General features: G+C 47.9%; 1 protein-coding gene across 3 annotated transcripts in view; it reads left to right on the forward strand.

The window, feature by feature from the left end:
- The window catches only part of ARHGAP24 (Rho GTPase activating protein 24), a 164,542-nt gene that overhangs the window by 78,207 nt on the left and 62,405 nt on the right, over positions 1-23,930 (forward strand). The window contains exon 1 of one of the 3 annotated variants that reach the window (XM_032185976.1): positions 5,682-5,965. The exons of the other annotated variants lie outside the window; for them this stretch is intronic. The gene's annotated coding sequence lies outside the window, so the exon portion shown is untranslated. Of the gene's footprint in view, positions 1-5,681; positions 5,966-23,930 lie in introns of those variants that run through there. 3 annotated transcript variants of the gene reach the window in all.

Consider the following 23,930-nt stretch of genomic DNA (forward strand, 5'->3'; position numbering starts at 1 on the left):
GTTGCTGTCTGTGAGCTGGGAGATGGCGGTGCACAGCCAGTTCTTGACCTGTTGCTGCTGTGCTCTCCTGGAAGCCCTGGCATATAAAAAAACGTGTCATGCCACACAATGGTGAGAAAGCAGCCGTGGCTGGCCTCCTGACAAAGTTACACAGCATAGGGCAGGTCTCCTCTGGGACCAGTGCTGTAATCCATCGCGACTACCAGGGTCCAGATGTGCGATCTAACGCAGATGTTAATATTTTATACGTTAGCTGTAAGTCACTGCTTTCTCGAGGACCTTGAAAGGTCCTGCCGGCAAAGCACTTTGGAAGAAACATGTTTCCACTGTCTCAGCAGAGCAGTGATTATCACCCTCCAAGTTGGGATTGCCCAACAGCAATGGTGTTGTGGGCTGGCAGGTAGCACAAGACCCACCCAGAAGTTTTAAGAGAGCAGAGGCCCAATATGCCTCTTCTCCTGTAACTCCTTCTGTCCAGAGCAAGATGCAGTCCTCCTCCACGTGTGCCCTGCCCTTGCCTCTTGCAATGACCTGGCTGCCAGAGCTGCTCCTGATGGCAGTCCTGTTTCGGGATGCTTCCCTGGCAGGAGCAAGACGCCTGTCCCAACTCACCAGAGCTGTGGCCTTCCAGACTTCCTAGTTTGAGAAGAAAGCTTCAACGTACACAAAAATTAGAAGACAAGTGAAGGAACAAGGTGTTGTTTGAAGTACAAAAGAATGACTTGTTCATTTCAAGGTGATTTCAGTGTTTGTAACTCCTGATTCATAACTGGGGTTGCACTGTTGGGTCCTATAGAGGAGCTGTACTGCCCCATGGGCACATCTCACTGGGCTGTTGGAGGAGAACTTGCTGGGAAACAAACCTTGCAGGAAACAGCAACCTGTGCTTTTGCTGCTCCCTAACAGCAGAGAATTTGAGGAGTTATGTTTCCCGTTCGAGAGAGCAAGATTAGGGCTTTTTCTGGCTCACCTAGAGGGTTGATTTGTCATGATCAAACCTCAAAACCACATCTTTCTTCAGAACTTCTGCTTATTTCCTTGTCTCCTCTCTGGATTTGAAACCTTGGTGCTGCTGTCACCAATGTTTCAGTGTGGTGTGGAGGGAGCCTCAGGCAGAACAAGCATTTGGGCTCTTCTCAGCTTATAATGGTCTATTCTGATTAATCACCTAACGTACCAAAGTCCATACTCTGTCGAACAAGGTACTCATGGCACACGTACGTAAAGCATCAAGCTGCTGCTTTTGGGAATGCGCTGGAGGATCCGTCAGGTTTCCTGTGCTCTCCCTGACTTCAAGCTAGTGTGACTGCGTAATACATTTTGAATCCACATCTAAGCTTTCTGAATTCCCTATTTAATTAATAATTTTGTGTTTACTTTTTTTAAAAACCAAGTAAATAACAGCTGGTGTTTGCTTATGCCAGGAGGACAAGCGCATTACACAAACACCATACTTTCTCAGCATCAAAACTGAAAATGAGTTCATGTCTGAAGGGCCATTGGCGTACTGATACGTGTTTATAAACCTGTGCAGTTCAAAGTAACAGATACAAGGGGAAGAAAGAAAAGATGTCGTAACAGATTTCAGCAGAAAAAAAATATTCTTCCAGACCTGCTATAACATTTCTCATGCTTCCTGTTTCCCCTAGGAATAAGCTCTTTGAGAAGTAGCATATTTTGGCAATTCCTCCTTGTGACCTAGCTCCTGGAGAGAGTTTGTCTAAGCTGAAGGGCAGGAGGGCAGCCAAAAATGTAATTGGGCAAGTTAAACAGTTGTGCAGCTGAGAGCCCTTCATGTGGTACAGCTGACCGAAGCTTCCATGAGAAGATGTTGGTATGTCAGACGAGCTATTTGGGCATCCCCCTGGGTTGCGAATACAAAACCCCCAAACATGCGCACCTGCAGAGGAAGGCTCATTTCTTACGTATCAGCTGAATTGGATTTGGCCCGTGGTGCAGTTGGAAGGAAAGAGCTTGGGAAGATTTATTCCTGTGTTACGATATGTAAAACCAGATGCTGCATCTGTATCTCACAGGAAATCATTTCTGTGCCCAATTCCCATTTTCTGTGATTGCAATCTCCTCTCCCTTTTGGTATGTCCTTTAGTTTGCTGTTCTAGTCCTGCCTGTGACTGACTTTTCACCTACCCCCAAAACGCGTGTAGCCCAGTTGCATCCTGTGGAGTAATCAGAAAACCAGTTGGGTTTCTCATAGGAACTCCTTGTAATGCCTGTCATCCTAGCGCATTTCTTTTAGCAATTTTAAGGGCCAAGTTGCCAGCTTTACTTCCAATAGAGATTACACTTTACTGACAACGAGAGACTTGTGGATCATGTAGAGGGCAGATCCAAATCGGGACATCCCCGTGTTGTCTGGACGCTTTGAACAGAGGACCCGACGTGTTCTTGTCACATGAAATTCACAAAGCAGTTGGGGAGTGCTCTGTATTTTTAGGATTCCTCCTCAGCATTCTTCTATGAATACCCACATGGCTTAGCTGTCCTCCTTCATACTTGTTCTTTGATGTGTTTGTGCTCGTATTATTAAACGCATGACATAAAGCACAAGGGATCCACCGGACAGCCAAATTTACAGTGGTGTATGATCCTTAGGATTCGCGTCTCTGGGTGTTACTGTCTTTACAAATGGGTGTAGCCCTGCTGGCACCTCTGAGAACATTCCTGCCTTAAATCCCACTGAAACATGCACAATGAAAAAAAATCGCTTTCTGAGGTCACGTGAAGCATTACAAATAATCCCAGAGTGCTCAGTTATGGTCTCTGCAGTAATAAGGAAGGGTCTTTTCATAGGGATGTTGGAAACTTGAAGCAAATATTTTAAGTAGCAGGCCCTGGACCTAAGAGGCGGAGCAGAAGTGCCTAACCAGTTGGTGTGATCAGGTAATAATATGGAACTGTGCTCTGTGCTGTGCTCTGCACCTTTCATGGGTGATTAATCTTCATTTTTTGGTGCTGTTACCCTCCCAAAGTCATGCTCCCAGCGCATGTCAAATGAAAGACAAGGGCTGGCCGAGGGGCAGCAGGGCATCACAGAGCTGCTCCTGCTTTATGATGAGTGAAGAGCGTACATGAAATAGGCTGGTGACAGAACACCCCATGCTCTTCAGGGGCCCCTTTTGAAGCCAAGATGTTCCTTCACCTGTGCCCAGCTCTTGCCCTTTGCCTCAGCTGGGTCATTCATACGCAAAGCGTGGCCCTCCAGTGTGTTACAGGATAACAGCAGAGGTGTGTGCTGGAAACGTGCCCTGGTTTGCCTCCAGGTCTGTGATGCACAGTATATCTGAGTGAAGAAAAGCTCACGGTCTGTGACCACTTGCTGCTTTGTTAGCAGTTAAGAAAACAGCAGTGCCTTCCCGGGCAGTGGATGTTTCTGCTGGGCCCCAGCACATCTCCATCCTTGTCCTGCCCCTGCACCAAGGGGGGTGGCAGTGCTCTGGGGGTTTAGGTGGATGTTCAGGAGGGTCTCAGAGACATCAGGTGGATGTCTCTGGAGGGTCTCAGCAGCAGCCCTTCCAGCGGCAGATCGCTGATCCTCGCTGTGATGCGGTGCAGCCGTCTGCAGGGCAGCAGCGGCAGTGATCTCGTTGCCAGCTCAGGACTGAACTTCTCCAAATCTTGGCAAAGACACTCCTGTGTTTCCACTCTTTCCCTGTGCAGTGCGAGCCAACGCCTGGCTGCTCGGGCAGGAGCTGCCTGCCGGGTGCTCGTGTCACTCTGCCCGTGGTGTCCTCCCACCAGAGCAGCTGCAGAAAGCTGGCTGCTGGTCTGCAAAGCTCAGAGCTCTCCCTTTTGTACCCCAGGTGGGTGGGGAGGACCGTGGAGCACTGCGGAAGGTGGTATCGAGCTGGATCCTTGCTCGGCATGGCTGCAAGGGGCTGCGGCCCGGGGCGACGTCCATCCGGACAGGAGGGAGCATTCCCCTGGCACGGGTAGGGGCAGGGATGCAGCATTGGGGGATGACGTACTGGGAGGGGAATGTTCCCCTCCTCTGGTGGCTTGACTGGGTGCAGCTGGGCCTCAAGTGTGTTTTAAAGTATTTTCTCATTAGGGTCAGCTTATGGGGAAGTAGCAGATGGCAGAGCGAGGCTAAATTAGCGAGAGACGTGTGCTCTGTTAATGCTCTTTCTCTGTATAAACAATAGCTGGAGAGTGAAGCAGGAACGAAGACGCTGCTGTGTTTGTGGCTGCCTCTGCTGCTAAGTAGATGCAGAGGTCTACGGCGTGTTTTGTCAGCAGTGAAAAAGAGTAGGAGGAATTTGCCAGTCCTCCCACAAGGGAGGAAAGATTGCAGCTCTCCTCTCCTTGCAACAAAAATAAAAGTGCTCGAAAGCATGTGAGGGAAGAAAGAAAAACGCAGAGACAATTTACATTAACGGCCAAACAGACCATATACTGTTGATCTCCTCTGTTTCAGCTTCTTCATATGAAAACCGATCAAACTAAGGATATTGCAAACAGCATTTCTCCTCTGGTATTCCCAGAAACTCTCCGACTTCCTAGTGTTTGAATCTGTCCTAAAATACTGGTTTGAAATACATGCATCTTTCTCTCGCAGCTGTGTGTGTATGTACAGAAATGTAAACTTACAAATACAGCTCGGGACAGCTGCTTATGGAAAGCGTCTCTGCCAGTGGCAGTTTCTCTATGGAAGTGAAGAAATAATTTTTCTTGCAAATTTATGGTGCTTGAGGAAGTCTCAGAGTAAAGATATAGATGTCACCTTCTCGGCGGTGTGCGTTATGATAGAGAGGGGAATCCTTGATGCTTTTATGGAGTAACATCAGCTGGGCAGCGATCAGCCCCAACCCTCAACATGGTTTGGACGTCCCTGCGTGCTGCCAGGTGAACTCTGGTGTCTGCCTCACGACCAAAGCAACCACCAGGAGATGGATTTTAGCTTTACCAGCCTTTTATAATGCCACAAACAATTGTTGCCAGCAGCTGCCTGCATCTTCTCACTTCTCAGCTTCTTTGCTACGTCTGCCTGCGTCCAGCAGTGTAAAAGTGTGCAAGCCTGGTGTACGCTGATGGGGAGTTTTGCATCTAAATATGCTCCTGGGATCCCAGCTTGGATGTTGGCAGCACTGGTGTTGGTGTCTCAAACGGTGTTTTTGCAGCCTTCATCTTCGGTGATTGTTCTCAAGCCACAGCAATGAGAATCTTGGCAAAATAATTACCTCGGATTTCTGTCCTGCACTTTGCAGCCTGGGCTGTGTGCTTTCATGTGCAGTGTCCCCGTGGGTCACACACCGACAGCCCTGCAGAACAGCCCCTTCTGCTGCCACCCTCCTGGTGTGTTAGCTGGTACCAAATCCTGCTCCAGTTCCCGTGCCGCTGTTAACTCTGTGGTGGAAGCGGGTGTTAAGACTATTAGAAAAACAAACACAAAACTGTAAAACCCAACAATGTGAAACGTTGTTTTCCAGCAGGGCAGACAGATCCCTGAACAACTTGGAGACTACTTACTAAGGAGATAGACTTCCTCCAGGGATCTTTATCATAAAAGCAGCTTAAGTGACTCACTCTTTCCCTGAGGACATTCTTAAAACAACTCCACTCATTTTGTCTCTGAGTGGTCAGAAAGAGGGATTTATTTTTTGCTGTCCTTCAAAGAAAAAGAAAAAAGGGGGGGGGGCGGGAGAGAGAGAGAGAACTCTGTTTAAAAAAGTCAGCAGCCATATTTCCAGGAAAATCTGGGCTGTATTTAATACTAAAGGTCTGCATGCAGCTCCCTAACGCATGGGCTGACTGGCACTATGCTCACTCAAGCAAGTGCTTCAGTGAAAAATTCAGCACTATTTTTAGTTCTCTTACAACAAACCACTTGATTGTAAGGCCCGGGGAGCTGTGACATTGTGATTGCTGGAGCCGACAGGAGACGCGGCAGCCTGTTAGCTACACCGAGGAGACCCAGCCGATGTGGAGAAGCCCTCATCGAGAGCAGGTAAAATCCTGTAACCCTTGGTGTGCCCGGGAAGTGGATCCGCTGGTCAGAGACAGGGCAGGAAAGCGTTAGCTGGCTGGCTCTATCTGCTCTTGCCTTTAAAGATTTCATTCCGTAAATTCCTGTCCTGACCGTCAGCTTTTAAAACCCTCTCCAGTTTTTTTTTTTTTTTCCTAGCCTTTTCTGGGGTTTTACAGTATCTTGGGCGAGTTAGCAAATGGCAGGAGTGAAAAAGTTTCTGAAGTGAAGGCATTCTGCTTTAAAAACAAAACAAAAAAAAAAAACACAGCCATTTCAGTGTCGGGGTGAGTAGCCTGTGACCAAGTACTACAACCCCTTCCTCCCTCCCTGCTAACTTTATCGACTCGCAAGAGAAAAATCCCCTGCCTGGGACTGAGGGGGTTCGATCGGAGCAGCCCGTGGGGGCTCCTGGCAGACTGAGCGCGGTGCCTGGCGCGGGTCGGCTCTCCCTGCGCGGCCTCTCTCGGGCAGCAGCACCGACCTCCCTTTGTCCCCGTGGTGGTTGGCACGGCTCAGCCCCACGCCAAGGAAGCTGGTCCCGTGGGGTCTGTGCCCGCAGCCCCAGGGGCGAGGTGGTTGCCATTCCCAGGCGATGGAGTCACAGTGGGGACGGCCGCCAGCCAGCCGATAGCGGCAGCCCCGGGGCTGTCGTGCCCGCGGTGCCCCTGCCCTCGCGGACTCCGCTGCCAGCGTGCGCTCCTGCCAGGTGAGATCTCGGGGCCTCAGGTTTATTTCCCAGAGGGTTGGTGCTCCGTGGTGTGCCGTGGCCCTGTTGTGGTGCTGCCAAGGAGATGAGCTCCTGGATTTCGGCAGCATCCTGCCCGCTGCCTCCTCGGTTTGTGGAGCTGATGCCGTGTAGCAGCTGCTTAAAGTGTGCTTCGTTTGGAGAGAGGGCTCCAGGCTGTTGGTTGTGCAGCTCCTGGCTTTCACAGGCACAGGAACAGCAACTGGGGTTAGGGAAGGAAGCTTTCACACACATGATATACCTGGGGTAGTTGTCTATGCTTCTCTGTTTTGTGTTTTCAGCCTTTTGTTTCAACTTGTTTGTGCAATGTTTGCCAAGTCCTTGCTTTGGTCAGTCTCAGACTTCAGGGTGAGCCTTCAAGTTTAGCTGCTTTTTGAAACAACTGTGGGCATGGCACTGTCTGTGACAATATTATCTTAAAAGAGCATGGCGTGCCTCTTTCTCGATGCGTTGTTGGAACGCACGAGGAAGGGGCACAGCTGAATTCCCACGAAGCCTGTGTTTAACACTCCTGCCTATCAGCTGGCCGAGCTGCTGCCACCTCCTCCACGTGCTGGGAACGTGTGCTACCGAAACGGGCTGTCCCAGCCAGGGCCACGCACTGCTCTCAGAGCTGCTGTGGTCACCACCTCTGCCCCAGCTCTGCTGAAGAGAGGCGAAGGGGCAGCTTCACGGCCAAGCTTTCTGCGTGTTCCTGCTAGATGCGTGTGTTTGGGTGTGCGTTGTGCAGATGGCACAAACAGGGTGTTGATAAAATGTGCTGGCCTTAAGCTTGTATGGACTGAGTCAAGACAATTGGCTGTGATCAGTCATGTTCATGTGAGATGAGATTTTTAATGATGTTTTAGGGCTTTAAAAAAAAAAAGTAAAATCAAATATCAGAATTAAAGTCTGCTGATTTGTCCTCACTGATGCTGGCAAACTAGATTTACCTCCTCCAGAAAGAGTTTCTAGCACTGTTCGCTGAGTTGCCAGTCACAACACTGATTACTGAATGAAGGCAAGTGGAATGAAGAGTCAATTACTCCATCATCTGAATTCAGCAGAGTTCCTATACTCTAGAACTTATTATGTGCTCTGAATAATTAAGATTATAATTAGTTGGGTTAATTCTGGAAAAAGTAGATGAGGTTTCACAAGAATTTCAATGGCAACAGTTTAGGGTTCTTGCAAACAGCACATCTCTGGGAGACGCTGTGCGTCTCTGTGTAGGTCAAAGCTGTGTGTCTGCGCATGGAGACCAAATGCACAAATGTTAGCAACTGCTCTAAAGGAGGACTGGAAATGTCCCAGTCAGCACCGTGTGCTGGTCTGCTTCCTCCTGTTATCCCAAGTGTTTTGTGGGCTGCTGCCAAGCAAACCACTTGGACAGAGAGCCCTTGCGCGGGGAGCTGTCACTGCCGTAGCCACTCCTTCGTCTTGGAAGATGCCTGGGCAGGAGGCATCACACCGCCTTGCAGGAGGATGATGCCTTGTGCACCACACAGGGCAGGGACAGGCACGTGTGGGCTGGAGTCCCACACGTTGTTCCTCCGTTCCGATCTGCGAGCAGCGGGGCTAATCGAGTCCTTTGGCAACAGATATTAAAATTAGGGTCTTAATATTTAGTAAGAACTCCAACTTGTTCATGTCTAGTCATTTCTTCAAGTTAGTTGCTTGTTAGCAGCTCTGCGCTTGCAGCCTTGCTTGGCCTGAGAAGCTCCCTGTTCCTTTCCAGGTGGTTTGCTGTGCTTGCAGTATCCCAGCCCTCGACAGGAGCGTCTGATACCTCCAAAGAGATCTTGCTCTTGCCCGATTTTGAGCCTTCAAGTTCTATTTTCCACACTTGACACAGCCTGGATAGTGTTACTGCATGGGAAATGTTTATGGCTCTGTGGAGAGGGGAAACTGCAGGAGCAGATAACAGCATTTCTGCTGGAGAATCTGTGCTATAGCTCTTCTGCTACTAGCTAAAGAGCGTAGCAGCATGCTGTTAGCACAGGGCAGCACGCAGCCTTTCAAATGGAGTGCTTCACAGAGCAGCTGAACAGACGGAGGGAGTTATCTGAGAAGTTCTGATGTGCAAAGGGCAGAAAAGGCCAAATAATGAAACAGTTCAGAGAGCTGCACAGCAAAGGAGAGGAGCTGAAGCCATCAACAAAGCCATCGATGGTGGCAAAGGTGAAAGCCTGGAGCGTGCCAGTCACAAATTTCATATGACAGGTGAAGGCAAGCCAGCTCTGCAGTTCAAAAACAGGGGTAGTGAGGGTGTGCTGGCTGCTGTGTGCTAGAATCAGCCTGACACAGAAGGTGGTCTGTGTGGCTGGATCATCTGATCCCAATGTTCTGGTACCTTTTGTGCTGGAAAGACTCTGGTCCTTAAAGCAAAAAACTCCACTACCTCAGAAAAACTATGCCTGTTCTTAGCTGCCTTACTCAAAGACACACCAAAACATCAGCTGTCAAGGATTTGTTTGGTAGTGTGGGTCTTACCACGTGAGAGGTGGTTGCAATGCTCCCAGGAGGTGTTATGAAGTGAGCACGTGTTTGCAGAGTATCGGGATATAAAATCCCTTCCTCCTCTTTCCCTGCAGCCCTAAGCCTCTCAGTTGGGTCGGTGGGTGAGACGCTGTGCCGCTGGTCCCCTGCCATGCGCTGCGTTCAGCTGGAGGTGGTACCACAGGGGGTGTTGGAGCACCCCTCTTCTGGAGCTGCTTCTCAGTATTGCAGAGCTGCCCTGCTCTGTTGAGGGGCTGCTGCTGCCTCCTGCTCTCTCTTCCTAAAACTGGGTGATGCTCGTACCTTAATGTCCATGCATCCTCACAGAATGGACAGAAGTCTTGGCTCAAGGAGAAGCAATTTCCTTCTGTCTTTATTGTACAGTCTGGGATGAAAAAGAGATAGATTGCACGTCGCTAGTGCACCCTGTATCTTCTGCAGGCTATAAAAGAAAGCAATACAGCTCAAAAGCAAATTGTGAAGTCCAGACTGCGTTGAGGCATTTAATCATAAGTTCAAAGAAATAATGGCTTCTGAGCTTCCTGGAGATGAGCAGTTATCACATTGTCTTTTTTCACGTACTGTAATTGCAGAGCTGTAAATCAGTTACATACTTCAGTTTAAAACTGGTTTCCATTTTTTTTTCCCTAAACTTCATTAGCTAATTATAACTTGAAATAGTCTATTAATTAAACTTCATTTTGTAATGAATCCAGCTCATCCTTCTTAAGCCAAGTCTGATACAAAACCAACCTCGTTCTAATCCTTAAATGAAGTCATTGACTTTTCTGTCTGTGAATGTCAGTCAGATGGTGCAGATGACTGCAGTGCTTAACCTGACCGTTACCCGCAGACCCTGCAGCTCCCTCTTCTCCCAAGACAGACTTTATTGACTTACGAAGCACTGTAATACAGCACACGTAACCAGGTGAGTTCCCACTGTTCGTTCCTGCTGCCAGAGGAGCAGTTGCAGATTTTTTGATGCTGATTTTTCAAGAACACACCAGATCTTGTGAGAAGTGCGTTGTTGGTTTTAAGCATGAAAATAAGTGTCAGGTTTTCACCACCACCAGGAACATGGGGTTGTTCAGGTTGGGACAAGAGCCGCTCTGCATGATGCTCTTGATAATCTGCCCCTTCTCCAGGACTGCAGATAGATCTTGATGAAAAGCTGAGCAGTGAATGGTACTCACAAAGAGATGGACATGATTTTTTTCATCAGTGAAAAAGGGATGCATTTTTCAGGCTGAATATTTTACACTTTATAAAGGAATAAAAGGCAGCTAGGAGCAGAAGAGAATACCTTTTAAAAACAGTTGTCATATGTTTGGGGAGAGCACAGATGATACTCGTCCATGTTAGTGCTTAGGACTGTTGGCTGAGAGCGTGTGGAAGAGCTAACACCCAGCAGTTGTTTCAGTTTCCTTGTTTGTGTTCTGCTTCGGGCTTTGCTTAGTTCACCTTATTCCACCCAGGGGACATTGGCACTGCAAATGAGCTGGACTTGTAATGACCAAATACTAACTTCCTGATATGAAGCGCCCAAAAGCTAAAGATGTTCCCTGTAACAGTGAAGAGCTGCCATGCTTGTCTATGGATTATGAACACCCACCTCTCGGGGAGCTGATTGCTGGTGTTGTGTTACCAGTGGCAAGAGATGTGTGTTTGGGTGCCACTTGTTCATGTCCTCCCATCACCTGACACTGAAATCTTTGCTTAATGTAAAAGACAAGGTGGCTTAGTGGCTTCGTAATTTTGCACTCCTAACATGAAAACTAATGGAAAGATAGAATGAAGGTGTAAAACTAAGACCAGAGTATCTTGAATTTTGAGAGACATGGCCGTGCAATCAGAACCTGCAATAAATGATCAAAGATGAGATAGAAAAACCTGTTCTTATTAAAAGAGGTATGTGCAAGTGTATTTGCTTAGGCACTCAGAATTAGAAGAGCTGTGGCTGCTTTGAATGTGAAACGTGTCCTCAGGAAATAATTTTTGCATTTAAGCTTTAAGGAGTCTTGGAAGTAAAAGCCATTTTTGTGGAATTGGATTATGCCTTAGGCCTTGATTTTTATATTTTCCTGTTGTGTATCATCTTTTCTTTCTAAGATCCACAAACAGGTTTTTCATCCTGGTTGCTACTGGCAGAAACCTGTAAATCTGATTTTTGGACAGTAGCTGGTGAATCAGAAACGCTGCAGGTGGGAAGTTGTGCAGTCAATAGAAGCAGTCACACAAGGTTGATCGACCAGTTTTAGGCCAACTCCGTGTTTTTTCAGAAAGATTGTGGTGATGAGTTAGTGCCAGCAACCTTAGTGCTCTGGATCACAACATCATCTGCAGCCTGCGTGAGTGCTCTCCTCCTACAGAAGTTAAGTATTGCATCTTACGTGCCTAATGTGTCTGCTCCAGTGAGCACTGCCGGCACCAATCCATCCTGAAGGAGAACCTAGAAGCATCCTGAGGGGAATGGATGAACTTAGCTTTATCTTTGCCTTTTTTTAAGCCACTGCGTGGTATCTTGCTTTCTAGCAGCTTGCTGTGTCCCCTGCCCTTGTGCACACCTTGTTCTGTCCTGGCGTGCCTCATTTGCTGCCCTCACAGCTCAGGGCATCCTGTTCTTCAGTGCTCTAAGAACACATTCACCACAGGCCTTCAGGCTTTGTAGTATTGAAAGGGGCTGATTCCTCTTTTAATACAACAAAATTAGGCTTTTGCCTAAGGCAGTGATATGTAGCAGCGAGGGGCATTTTTACTTGGGCTTGCGTGGGCCCTCACTGCGTCTTTTTACAGCTCTTGAAGCAGTTAGGATGTTTATAGGTAGCGGTTTGTGTCGGGTGCCTCTGATTTGCAAATTGCCTTTAAATGCATTCCTTCCAGCTCACCAGCTAGCGCGTGAGCTCACACACATTGTAAAATCTCAGTCAAGCTACAGTGAGAAAGCATGTTGTAGTCATTTATACAACAACTTTTTTTGGTTTAAATCTCAATGAGACCTTCACTGGACACACTTCACTTCAGATACGACCTTTGTGTCTCTGCCGGGTCATTTTCTGGCTTTATTATGCACTTGGCATTCCCGTAAAGCCCTTCGCTGGGTGATCTTAAAGTCTTCAGAAGCTTTAATTAACTGAAGCAGTGTGCCTTCCCTGTGAGGCCAGTAAATATTCTTAATTGCTTTTTTCGCAGAATGAGGAAAATGTGGTAGAGAAATTTTAAAGGAATTCACCAATGCTACGCAGAAAGATACTGAGGAGGCACAAGCAGAAGCCCTAATCCCGACTCCCTCTTTGTGTGCAACATTTTGCTTTACTCCATAAGCAGGCAAGGATATATAACACAGCTTATATATAGGGCATGTCTCCTTTGTCAGAAAACTTTCTGCTTTGTGACCTGTGAGTTGCTAAAAGCAACAAAAGTGTATGGATGAGGAAGTCTTTTCAAAACCAAGCAAAAAAGAGAGAAACCCTGAAAGCCTCATTCTGTTCTGAAGGGCTGTTTTTAGGAAGCTCAGGCAAAGAAGTATACCCTGGGGGGTGCGCAGGGTTTCTGTATGTCTGGCTCTGGGTAGCTGAAGTCTGAATGTAGTTGTTGGGCTGTTGTGCTCTGTGTGTGGTGAAAATCAGGGCCCAGGCAGAGCAGACCACACTGAAGGCACAGCATCGATGCTGCATGGCATGCTGCTGTGCAGGGAAGGGACGGATCCTGCTTTGAGGCTGCTGGTGTAACGCCTGGTAGCTTGAGCTCCTGTGGAGGGGGCAGCACGTCCTGTGGAGACAGCCGGCATTCCCGCACTGACTGTGGGGTGCTGCTGACTCCAGCCTGAGCAAAAGGGAGAAAAGACCCTGACTGCATTGTTGTGAACTGCTTCACCAGGAAAGTGGCATTTATTGGTAGCACGATGTGACACCCAGTTTTCAGGACCACCGAGGAACAAGGGCTGAAGCGGCAGTGAAAATCAGTTGCGCTTCCTGGTGCTCCATCCCACACGGAAACCCTCTTCCACCCTTCGGTGCCTGGTTGTTCACCTCAGCTGATGAGGCTGGCTCTCAGGACAAGGCTGCCCGAGTTGTCAAGAAGCAGGGAGCAGTCTGGAGTAAGGAAGGCAAAACCTTCATTTACTCAAGCCCTTAGCATTTGTTCCATTTTCTTTACCAAGCACAGTATCACAGTATAGATGAGCAGGTGTAATAGTGAGGGCAGTCATGCACCAACAAAATGGGTGGATGAGAATCAGTGGGTTAACTCCATGCTCATTTGATTGCTTTGACGTTTGTAGCTCATGTTTTCTTCTTCTGATCTTCCTGGAAAATAAAAGTGGTTTTTTTTTTTTTTTTTTTTTTTTTTTTTTTCCCCAGCGGGTCAGTAGAAGGAAGGCCTGGACACAACTGTTTTTTCTTTTACTCATCTGACAGCAGATGAGTAATAACAATACACCTGTCTTTGGGGAGCAGAGCTGCTCAGCTCCAGCGAGCTGTTACCTGTTCCCCAACTCCCCAGAGAAAGCTTCGAGCAAGGAAGGCTGCAGAAATGGCAGCAGGTTTCTGTGGCCATGAACTCTGCTGCCAGAGGATAGTTGTGCAGTTTTGAAGCAGCAGTTATTGTTATTGTTATTAAATTGCTTTGAATTCCTGCCTGGAGGCTTCAGTGGGGGAGCTCTAACATGCAGTTGGCTGACACAGAGGGTCTGCGATAGATCATGATGGGATGGGATAAGACAATACAAACAAGAGTAGGTGATTGCAGTATTCACTTAAAAACAGACCAAAATGGCACTGAAGTGAAGAGAGAGAGCCCCACAGTCTGGCACGTGAACACTGGGAACCAAGTGGGGAACTTGAGGGCACCGTGTTACCTAAGGCTTGCGAAGATGCTGTAGGGTGAAGCCTTCAGCCTCTCCGTTTGCAGGCACCAGGACAGGATGTGTGTTCAGCAGGTATTGTTCTCCGCAACAAGCTGGAGTTGTGACTTTGCAGAGGGGACTGTTTGCCTCATCTCCTGTGGTTATTGCTGCCGGAACTGGAATGTGAGAGCAATGTTTAAATGAAATTTAAATCGATGCAGCTGAGGTGGCTCTTCCTCAGCTGGATGCTATACAGTGTATAATGCCCTGTGTTCACAAATACTGTGCATTTGTATTTATCTGATGATTTGTACATGTAAAAGATCATTTTGCAAGATGTTTGAGCACTCATTTGTGTGTTGGCCACTCAGTACTTCCATGTCCTCCCAATAAAAACGACCCCAAAAGGAGGCAAACAGGCAACACAGCAAGTCATTGCAAGCTGGAACCTCATGCCTGGCTTTGGATTCTTTAGATACTAAATGTGTAGGACGTAATTTATTTTTAGCAAAGGAAATGCCTGGATATTTTTCAGCAGAGGAAGCATTTTTTCCAGGTATTTACTATTTTGAAAATATCAAAGTTTGAGATGACCTCAGTCCTGACAGCACTCAGTTACTAACATTGGCAGATGAATTCAGTGTTACGAGCTCTCCACCCTTCAAAAGCTTGCTTTCTTCAGGAGGAAGGAGAACACCACAAACCCTTCTGTTTCTCACCCCTTCTTCCTGTCGTCTGCCTGTGTTGTGTCTGCTGTGTTGCAGATGGAACCAGTGATCCTCCCGCACCTTACTCTGAACTAGGGTAAGCCCATTTCTGTAAACAGGCAGGCAAGGCTTCAGTAGGACGGAGTGGACCTGACCTTTAATTTTGGCAGCTTGTCCTCAGCGCTGGTGGCAGGATTCCCAGTGGTGGAGCACCTGCACAGGGAAGTGTGTAAGCCTTTGCCTGCTCAGTTTTTGTCTAATTAATGATGACCAAAGTCACTGTGCGGCCACAGTCTACACCAGGAAGCTCTCCTTGGCCCTAAGCAGGCAAGCTGCAGTACTGCATAGCTGATCACTTGCTGGAGCTGGAAGGCAAAACGCCGAGATGTCACTGCTGAAAACTGTCTTTGGTGCTCTGTTAGCTCCTAGTTTGTTGAGAACAGAAATGACAGGTGCTCGCTGCCTGCGTGCACACCTCCTAATAGCAGCTTAAGGGTAAAAACGTAGCGTTAGTCTGGAAAATGCAGTGCACTAAAGATCGACTTGCTTGCGATAGGTACCTGAGCATTTTTAGTACAGAGGTATCAGCATCACAAAAGCAAGTGACAAGCATGTCATTTTCCTGTGATCTGTAGGAGTGATGCCACTTGCCGTCACTGCAGAATCAGTGCTGTGCTGTCTGCCCCTTTTGTTATGTGTGCTGTGGGGCTTCGGGTACGTTTAATCTAGCTCAGCGCCTCCCAGCTCCATGATGTATTGGGTCAGTTTGGGCTAATTCTGAGCGTAGCGTATACACTGAGAGCACTCAGAGTATTCTCTTGCTGCAGCTGACACCATTTAGTTATGTATCTAAACTGAAAGAATCTGCTTAGGTTTGTTTAGTACTCTTCACATCTGGAGAACCAAGTCATTGTGTACGCAGTACAAAAGAAAGAAGCGATTATATCTGGACCTGTATAACAGTGCAGATTCCAGCAGATTGCTCTCTTACTTCCCCTCCGCCGATCACTTCTACATCTCGTGAATCAAAATGAGGTTTCTGAAGTGAGTTTTGAAAAAGTCCTGAGCGGTGGCCCTGAGGTACAGCTTGCCCCGGGGCGGATGGCAGCCAGCTGGCGTCGAGGCGGCCCTGTCTCGCTCCCCCTGCCCACTGCAGGGCCCAGCTTCCTGCTGCTGCAGGCACGACAGGCATTAACGGGGAATGGCTCTGCCATGTAGAAACCGCTGCGGCAGCGTAATCTTTGTCTGGGGCTGTTTAGGCAGCAGCCTGAGCTGCCCTAATGGAAATAAAACATACATTGGGCCGGTGGAGGAGAGTGACACAGCTGCGGCCCGTTAGCGGTGGACGGTGGAGCTGTGCCGGGACAAACCAGCGGCTCCTGACAGACAGGCAGGGAGCCCGGGAATGGAGAGGAGCAGCAGCAGTGAGGAGCAGAGGTACTCCGTGTGCTCTTTGTGTCCCGGGAGAGAACAGGGAGACACGGCGGTTAAGAGGGATGCCGTGTTTGTGATGAAGGGGGCAAATGCCTTTTCCAAAATGTGCCAAAGATCAACCTACACGTTGGCCCGGGTTGAAGAGCAGATGAAATTTGTGGCATTTCTGTCTGAATGTGTTTGTTAACACTGCAATTTGTAGTCCTACAAAGATGCCAACATCTAAGCAGCTTATACTGGAATTTGTCAGTGTATACTGCAGTCTGTTTGCAGAGTCCTGCATCCACTGAAACTTTCTGTAGCGTGAAAATTTCAGCTTTGAGTTGATCGGTGTGGGCACAGAAGCTGTGGCTGTAATGCACCTCCAGCAGGAGGGCAGAGAAATCCTTCCTGCTGAGAAATTTCCATTGTGTCAGGAGTAGGAAAGCCTGCATGTATGTCAGCATGCGCTATGAATAACTCCCAGTGGTCCTGATAGAAGGGAGCCCTTATTTCTAGGTAATGTAAATAGAAATGATTTTTCTTTCCTAGAGAGAATGGTTTCAGTAAAGCCTACAAGAAGGCAGGATTATTTGGGCACGTGCTTTTTCCTGCCATCAAAAATGACTGGGGACTAAGGAAAAAACTCTCCTTCTTAAAATAAGATCAGAATTAATGTGTATTAAGAATGTGTTGCAGGCATGCCGGCTCTACAGGAGTAGCTGTTACACACTGCAGCGGTAGAGAACTGTGGTATTTTTAGAAGTTTTCAGCAAACAGCAGCATTAATGTAACCATTGTGCTTCATTCCCGTGTCACTTTGGCAGCCGTTTCCAGTATAAGCAAACAGAAAAGTTTGCCTTGTCGTCTACCACCCAGGGAAGCGTTTGTGTGTTAGCACAAGTCAAGGTGGCACTCACGGATCCTTTCTGCAGTCCAGCTTTATTCTCTCTTTATTTTGGCTTGCCCTGGGAGATGCATCATCGGTAGGAGGTGGTAGATAATCGCTCACCAGGGGATGTGGATGGGGGCAGTGGGATGGGATGTCCTTCAGGGTGCTTTCCACCCTGCTGCCGCAGGGCTGGGCCTCACTCAGATCACCTTATCTTGCTCCAGAAAGGCAAGGGGAGGAGAAAATGTCTGTGCTTTACTCCAGAACCTTTTAGAAAACAGCTGCTCCCCTGAATCAGGAGGGAGAGATGCTTCCCTGGGTCTGCTTTTGCTCTCAGTTAAATCAATGGAAGGGAAATAGAAAATGGATTTTGAGGAGTGCAATACTGCACCGCTGTATGCTGTTGCACAATGTTGTTTTCTCTGAAGCCAGTGAGCAGAATGGTTTTGGTTTGTTTAAGCACAAAATTGTAAACTTCCTCTTGTGAGCATGAAGTCTGAAAGGATAGAATGAGGATCGAGTCCATTTCATTGCGAGCAAAGTGTAACAGTGAGCTTTAATCTCCAAGCCTAACATTCAAACTGAGATTAGGGTTAATGTGGAGGCAGAAGACAAATTGCAAAAATACCCAGCTTCTCATGTCAGACACTTCATAAAAAGAACTACATTTTTAAAAAAATGTAGGCCTACTATGAGAGAAGTTTTTTATGAAGCAGAAACAGAGATGCTCAGATTTGAAATGAATGAGGTAAAGAAGAAATACAAGGTAAAGTGCTATTCTAGTAAATATAGAGGGGAAATGGCATACTAAAATATGGAAGTACTCAAGGGTATCCTGAAATACAGCTCTGAGGAAAAAGCTAGCAATGTAATTCAGGAAAGAAATTTGGATTTATTGTGATTGTCTCTCGGAATATGACCCAAGAAATATTGGCTGGTTTATTTGTGCCACCTCTTTCTTACAGTGCTGTCAATCTTTTTATCCGAGTAGAGCAGTTCAGGAGATTGGAGCTGCTAGAGGAAAAGCCCAGGAGAATAAGCTGGAAGGAATGGCTGCATCTGTATTGCTTCTGACCCTGCATGTACCAGAGGCTGGGAAAGCATCGGTTCCAGGAGCTGGCGAAAAGCAGAGCTCCCGAAGGGAGGCAGGGGATGAACTGCGAGTGACAGACTGGTTTGCAGGGATTGCAGACGTAGTGTTTGGTATAACTTGAGCAAAAGGGCATGCCACGGGCAGGAAGAAGTTAGAGGCGATTCTCATTCAATGATCTGTGGTGTCTTTCTCTGATTCTGGATAGAAAAAACACTCCTTACTGGCAATGGCAAAATTCCTTATTTTTTTCCCCTTCTGACTTCCTGGTTTCCCTTAGCTCTGTGTCTGTAGTGTCATGTAGTGTGGCTGCATGCTATAGCTCACCTGTTCTTCTGGGAGCAGGAGGGACTTGCCCAAGACAATTCTGGTTTTGGCTTCATGAAGGATGTAGCCTAAACAGTTTGGTAACTAGTGCAAGGCTGAGCTTAAATGTGCAGTGTATGGGCCAGCAAATGTGCTGCTTTGCTGTAGACCTGCTCACAAAACGGGCTTCCCTGTCTGTTTGTGGGGCCTTTCGAGCCGTAGCATCATAAAAACCCCATGTCCACCAAATTCATTTGTTTGTTGCTGAGAATTGTTAATGCCTCGTTTTTGTCATAGCTTGACTGTACCATCTGGCGCCGATTAGGGGTGCCTGGTACAGGGGACACCCTTTATAGCACCTGCACGTCGTACCTTTCTGCCCCTTTCCCTGCTTTCTGGGATATAAATTCCTTGGTTCGTGTTCACGTGACTTGGGGCAGGGGCTCATGCTCAGGACCTTACTGTTCACCGTGGCTTTGTAGGAGAAACGTGAACTTGGCGAGCATCTGTGACCTTTCTGTCCCTGGCCATGAAAATCTCTTCATTGTATGCGGCTGCATGTATGGCAGCTTGGTGTTTGCCTCCCCGAAACATGTCAGGGATTAACCTTTTGCTGAAGCAAATTCCAGAAACAAAACCTGCCAGCCGGCACAGACTGCTCGTTGCCACCATCCTTCTTCCTGGGGTGTGTCTGCCCCCGACCTGGGACTCCATTTGTTTTTTTGCAAATAAAAACATCTGCCTTTCCCCAGTGAAAGCAGCACTTGAGTGAGGTTCTTGGAGACCTTCTGCACTTCCCCTTGAAATCTAAATTTACCCAGGGACAGAGATTATTTTAGAAGAGCAGGAGCAAGAAAATGATGCCTTTGTTCTGGAGACTGAGAGAGCAGTCTGGTGGTTGTGTTAAAATGCCTGCGCCCTTAATTAATATTGACTGACATTGCTCAGAACAGAATGGTTATATTATGTGCCGTGGCTGAGGGGATGGTGAAAAACAGGCAGGAGTTATCAGGTAGGCTTCAGACCTGGCTGTCATCGCTGCTGTGTTTCCCTTTGGCTTCTAAATCCTTTCCCTGTTTGTTTAAAGAGCAATTCATAAAGCAGCTTTCCGTCTGGAAGCTTGTTTTGTAGTTGTAAAAATCTGGCTTCCCATTCCCAGCTGAAGAGCTTTGAGAAAATGCAAGAGATGGAAGACTGCAATAATACCCAAGTGTAAATTAGTTGGAAATAAATGTTTTGAAGTGGGTTAAATACTGCCTTTGGGCTGGGGACAGTCTCCCTGTGGCAGAGAGTGACAGATGCATTCCTGACACCCTCAGGACAAGGCCTCTGTGTGGGAACAGGTGGAGGAGTGAAAAGGGAAACACGGCCCAGAGTAGCTTTTACTGCCCAAGGGAGCCTCGGACAGGCAAGCACAGATAATGAAGAAGAGCAGAGGGGAAGGGGCTGGCGCTGTGTTTGCTCTGGAGGTCGGTCAGTCTGTCCGAGTGCCAGGATTTATGGCCCCAGTGCTGTGTAGCAGCCTTTTGGGCCCCTGTAACCTCCAAGAAGTGTCCCCCCAAACATACAGTGGCAGCACTGGCCTCTGGCGCTCAGCTGGCAAGGGATGCTGAAGCAAAGCTGAGGGTAAGGGAATGATGTTGGTATTTCTATATTGGTAAGTTTTCATTTTTGTGCCTTTTCTGTGTAACTCTCCGAGCACGACTGCCTTGGCAAGTGGAGTGTGGAAAGCAGGCGTGCTTTGTGTATTTCCTCCAGCGTCAGGAATGCAGGGATGATGGTGTTAGAGGTGGGGAAGTCAAGACAAGCCAGGGAGTGCCAGGGATTGGGATCCAAACATCTGGGGCTGAGCTGCCCCAGCAAGTACCAGAAAAAGGAGAGGCCTCAGCACAGGGATGATGCTGAGCTGCAGAAGCTAAGCAATGGACTGACGCAGCTGACCAGGAGCAAATGCCTTGCAGCAGGGATAGGTAACATTTCAGAACGTATCACTTGCTTTCTAAATATCTTACCTGAATGTAACAACACATGTAAAGGTGCATGCAGCTCACTACCAGCTTGGGCAGAAGTAGTATCCAAGTATAAGACTTCCAAATAAGAATCACCAGTTTGGGATTTAAACAGCAGTTCACAATTATTCATTTTCCACCCCAGAGATCATGCATTGCTTTTCGGTTTGGCTATCGGATGTACATTGAGATGAAAGCTGTGAGAACAGCAACGTTTGTTTGCATTACAAAGGAAAAAGGTTTGAAATGACTGTTTGGAAACATGCAGAACTCAGCTCAGCTTTCAAGCTGGCACTTAACTTACTGACCGAGGTCAAGAAACTGGGCTGCGTTTTACAGGCTTGAGCCCAGGCAGAATCTGCTGGCCGGGGAAGCTGCCGCCGCCATTTCCTGCTGCTGGGAATCCTTGGTTAAACCCAACAACGTGAAAAGCTCTGCCTGGATCTGTGCAGTGGCAGACCACAGACATTGCTGCTGCTCCTTGTGCCTTCTATCTAATTGCCCAGATTATATATTTAGTTGCCCATCTTAACGACTTGTTGCTAAAATTACAAAACACCAGAGGACAAAATGAGCGAAATACCGCAAATTGGCAGCTCTGTCCCAGGTAGCGTGTTGCCATGGCATCAAACGGAGCCAGCAGCGACCAGTGTGCTGCAGGCAGGTTATCAGTGTGGTGCTGAGCGTTTACATTACGTGTTTACTCTCGTTTTACTCTGCTCAGTGATACGAGTGTACCTGGAGGAGTGCAGAAGAGCAGACGGTGACCGGTGCCGCAGGGAGCCGTGCACGTGCTGCCGGTGCTGCCTGAAGCCACAGAGAGGCTTCAGAGATGCCCATGAGGGTGCAGTTGTTGCAGGCAGCACAGGCCAAATTTCTAACACTAAAAAGGGAGAAAAAAAAAAAGCATTTTCTGTTAACTGATGCTGTGGTAAAACAGGACCAGACAGCTCGTTTGGTTATTCTTAGTAGACTGAAGCTATACATGAAGCTCACTTGAATACACCGAATGGTTCAAGTAAAAAAACAAAAACAAACAAAAAACATTTTGTTTGATTTGTCAAAAAATAGTTGATTGGAGGTTCTTTTCCTTTTGAAAGAATCTTATCTTGCTTTTAAAATCACCAAGAATGCTGTTGAAATATGGCATAAGAGGAAAAAATACTTTTGTACTGGGTTACCATATATTTTTGCTGCTCTGAAAAGAACCTTTCCAGTTTTGTTTTACCCGGAAAGCCAAAAGCCTTGTCATCTTGAGCTGGTGAAATGACTTTTTTGTTTTCTTTGGCCAGTACTCCACAAACTCGCTCACTCACGTAGCTATAAATAATGATACCTTAATATTTTCACATCTACACGCTTTGATTTATAGCAGCAGCTAAAGAAAACAACTGCTTTTCCAGTCCATGGCAAACTGCCGAAAAATATGCTCACATATGCGTCTTTTCCTTTCTTAATTGACTTGCACACATGACAGAAAAATCCTGATGGTATGAAAATGTGTATTGCCTTTGGGCCACAGCCCATGACAGATATTCGAAAAATGAGATTTATGGGGGGATCACAAGCGTTTGTTTGAAAAGGTTTTCATACGCAACAATAACACCAGCAGAGGTCCCTCAGACTCCCCTGTGACACGGAGCAGACGGAGCCGCGAGCCATGGGGTGAGCTAAGGAAATGCTGACCTTCCCGTCCTCGCTCTCTGCCCTGGCCACGAGCAGGTTCAATCAGCAGCAGACCTGGCTGCTGCAGCTGCTGGGTTGGATTTGCTGGGCTGTTGGCTTTCCTGCCTGAAGCACGGCTTCCCTCACCGTCCCTGGCCTTGCCTGAACAAGGGACACAGCGTGTGGGACTGGGCTGTCCTCTCCTAAGGGCTCCCTCTGCATTGCCTTTGTGCCCAGCGTGTTGCAGGGGGCTCGGTGGCCATGTTTACCTTTCCACCTCCCTGTAGGAGCCTGTTGCTTTTTGCTGGCTGGCTGGACTGCTGAGGCATTTCAAAAACCACATAAAAACAACATAACCATCTTGTGCGTCACAGGTCACGTCTTGTCTGCAGAGAACTAGTTCTCAGAGCCTGGGGCAGGCGGTTGACACCAGGCCGAAGGCACTCGTGCTGCTAAACATAATCGATAGAGCAGAGGGCTTTGCTAGAGGAGGGCTGGTTTTGTTTGTTTGTTTGCTTGTTTTTAGGAAAGCAGAGGCTTGTTTCTTGATTCTTCTTCTGAAGCAGCAGATGATGTGACTTGATGAAAATGAGATGGCACTGTTTCAAGGATAGCACAGATGTGATACATTCCTTTAATCTGTGTACCCCTACAGGGAATGAACAACTTCTCTGCTAAGCGTACGGCTGCCTGGGCAGAGTTGCCATTCAGAAATGGCTGTAGCTGCTTCTGGAGCATCCCCTCCTATTGCTCCAGGAGCACCGATGGCGTTTGCCAAGGCCGTTGGGCGAGCCCTGGCTCCGTTTTCTTGTTTGTGTGCCTAGCAGCTTGGCATCTGCCAGCAGCTACAGTCCTCACCTTCCCGTAACTGGCTTTTATTAACCCTCCACAGATTTAAGAGCCTCTCATGAAGGAGAGCTCCACACGTGCATTACAAAAAGGAGCTGCGAGCCAAAGCTAAGCTGAGGCAGGAGTTGCTGTCATGGTGAGAGCTGAGACTCAAGTCTCACATCCCCTTCTCCTGCACGATGCTTTTAACATGAAGCCTTAGACCAAGCATTACGTGAAAAACAGTGGGGGCTCGAAGTCCACATTGGGATCCTGGCTCCACTGAAGCATCTCCAGGGGAAAGGGCTCAGATACCATGTTCTGGTCCAGGGCAATCACTAATGAAAAAGCTTCGCTTGGGTAGCTACTGCCTTTCTCCCTCTGTGATTTTGTCTGCCTTGATGCTCGTTGTCCGTGTCGCTGCGGCTGTGCCGGCACGATGCCGCCTGCCCTGCAGGAGCTCATGAAAAGAAGTGGCTGCCTGTCCGCTCTGTTATTAAAATATGCCGGGGGTGCTCAGCAGCCTGGAAGGCCTGTGTTTGCTAATAAATGGAAGTCTGTAGTAGCTGGCTGTTTAGCAGTTCTCCGTGCCTTTTTGCTATAGTAATTGTGGTGGTTATGAATGCCTTCTGCGGGTGCTGAGAACAGAACAGAGCTGCTGTCATTCAGAAGTAGTCCCTGAGGCAGCCCTGGCTATTTACCCTGCTTTAGAAGGCTGTATTTAGGAGGAACATCTCCAGTGAAAGCCCATCAAGCTGCAGAAACATTGCTGCTGATGGAAGCAGCAGCCTGCCCACTTAACTTGTGACTGGGGGTGTTTCCCTGGGGTGTCCCTGGGAATACACTGTGCCATTAGAGCTGCTGTTTGCATGGGGAGAGGAGAAGGCTGCCTCCTGCAAAAGCTGTTGCCATAGCAGCTGTGGGCTTCAAGAACCGCTTCTAATACCATCTGGACGTTCGATGCCATA

This window comes from Aythya fuligula, chromosome 4, assembly GCF_009819795.1.
Source record: "Aythya fuligula isolate bAytFul2 chromosome 4, bAytFul2.pri, whole genome shotgun sequence".
NCBI classification, from domain to species: domain Eukaryota; kingdom Metazoa; phylum Chordata; class Aves; order Anseriformes; family Anatidae; genus Aythya; species Aythya fuligula.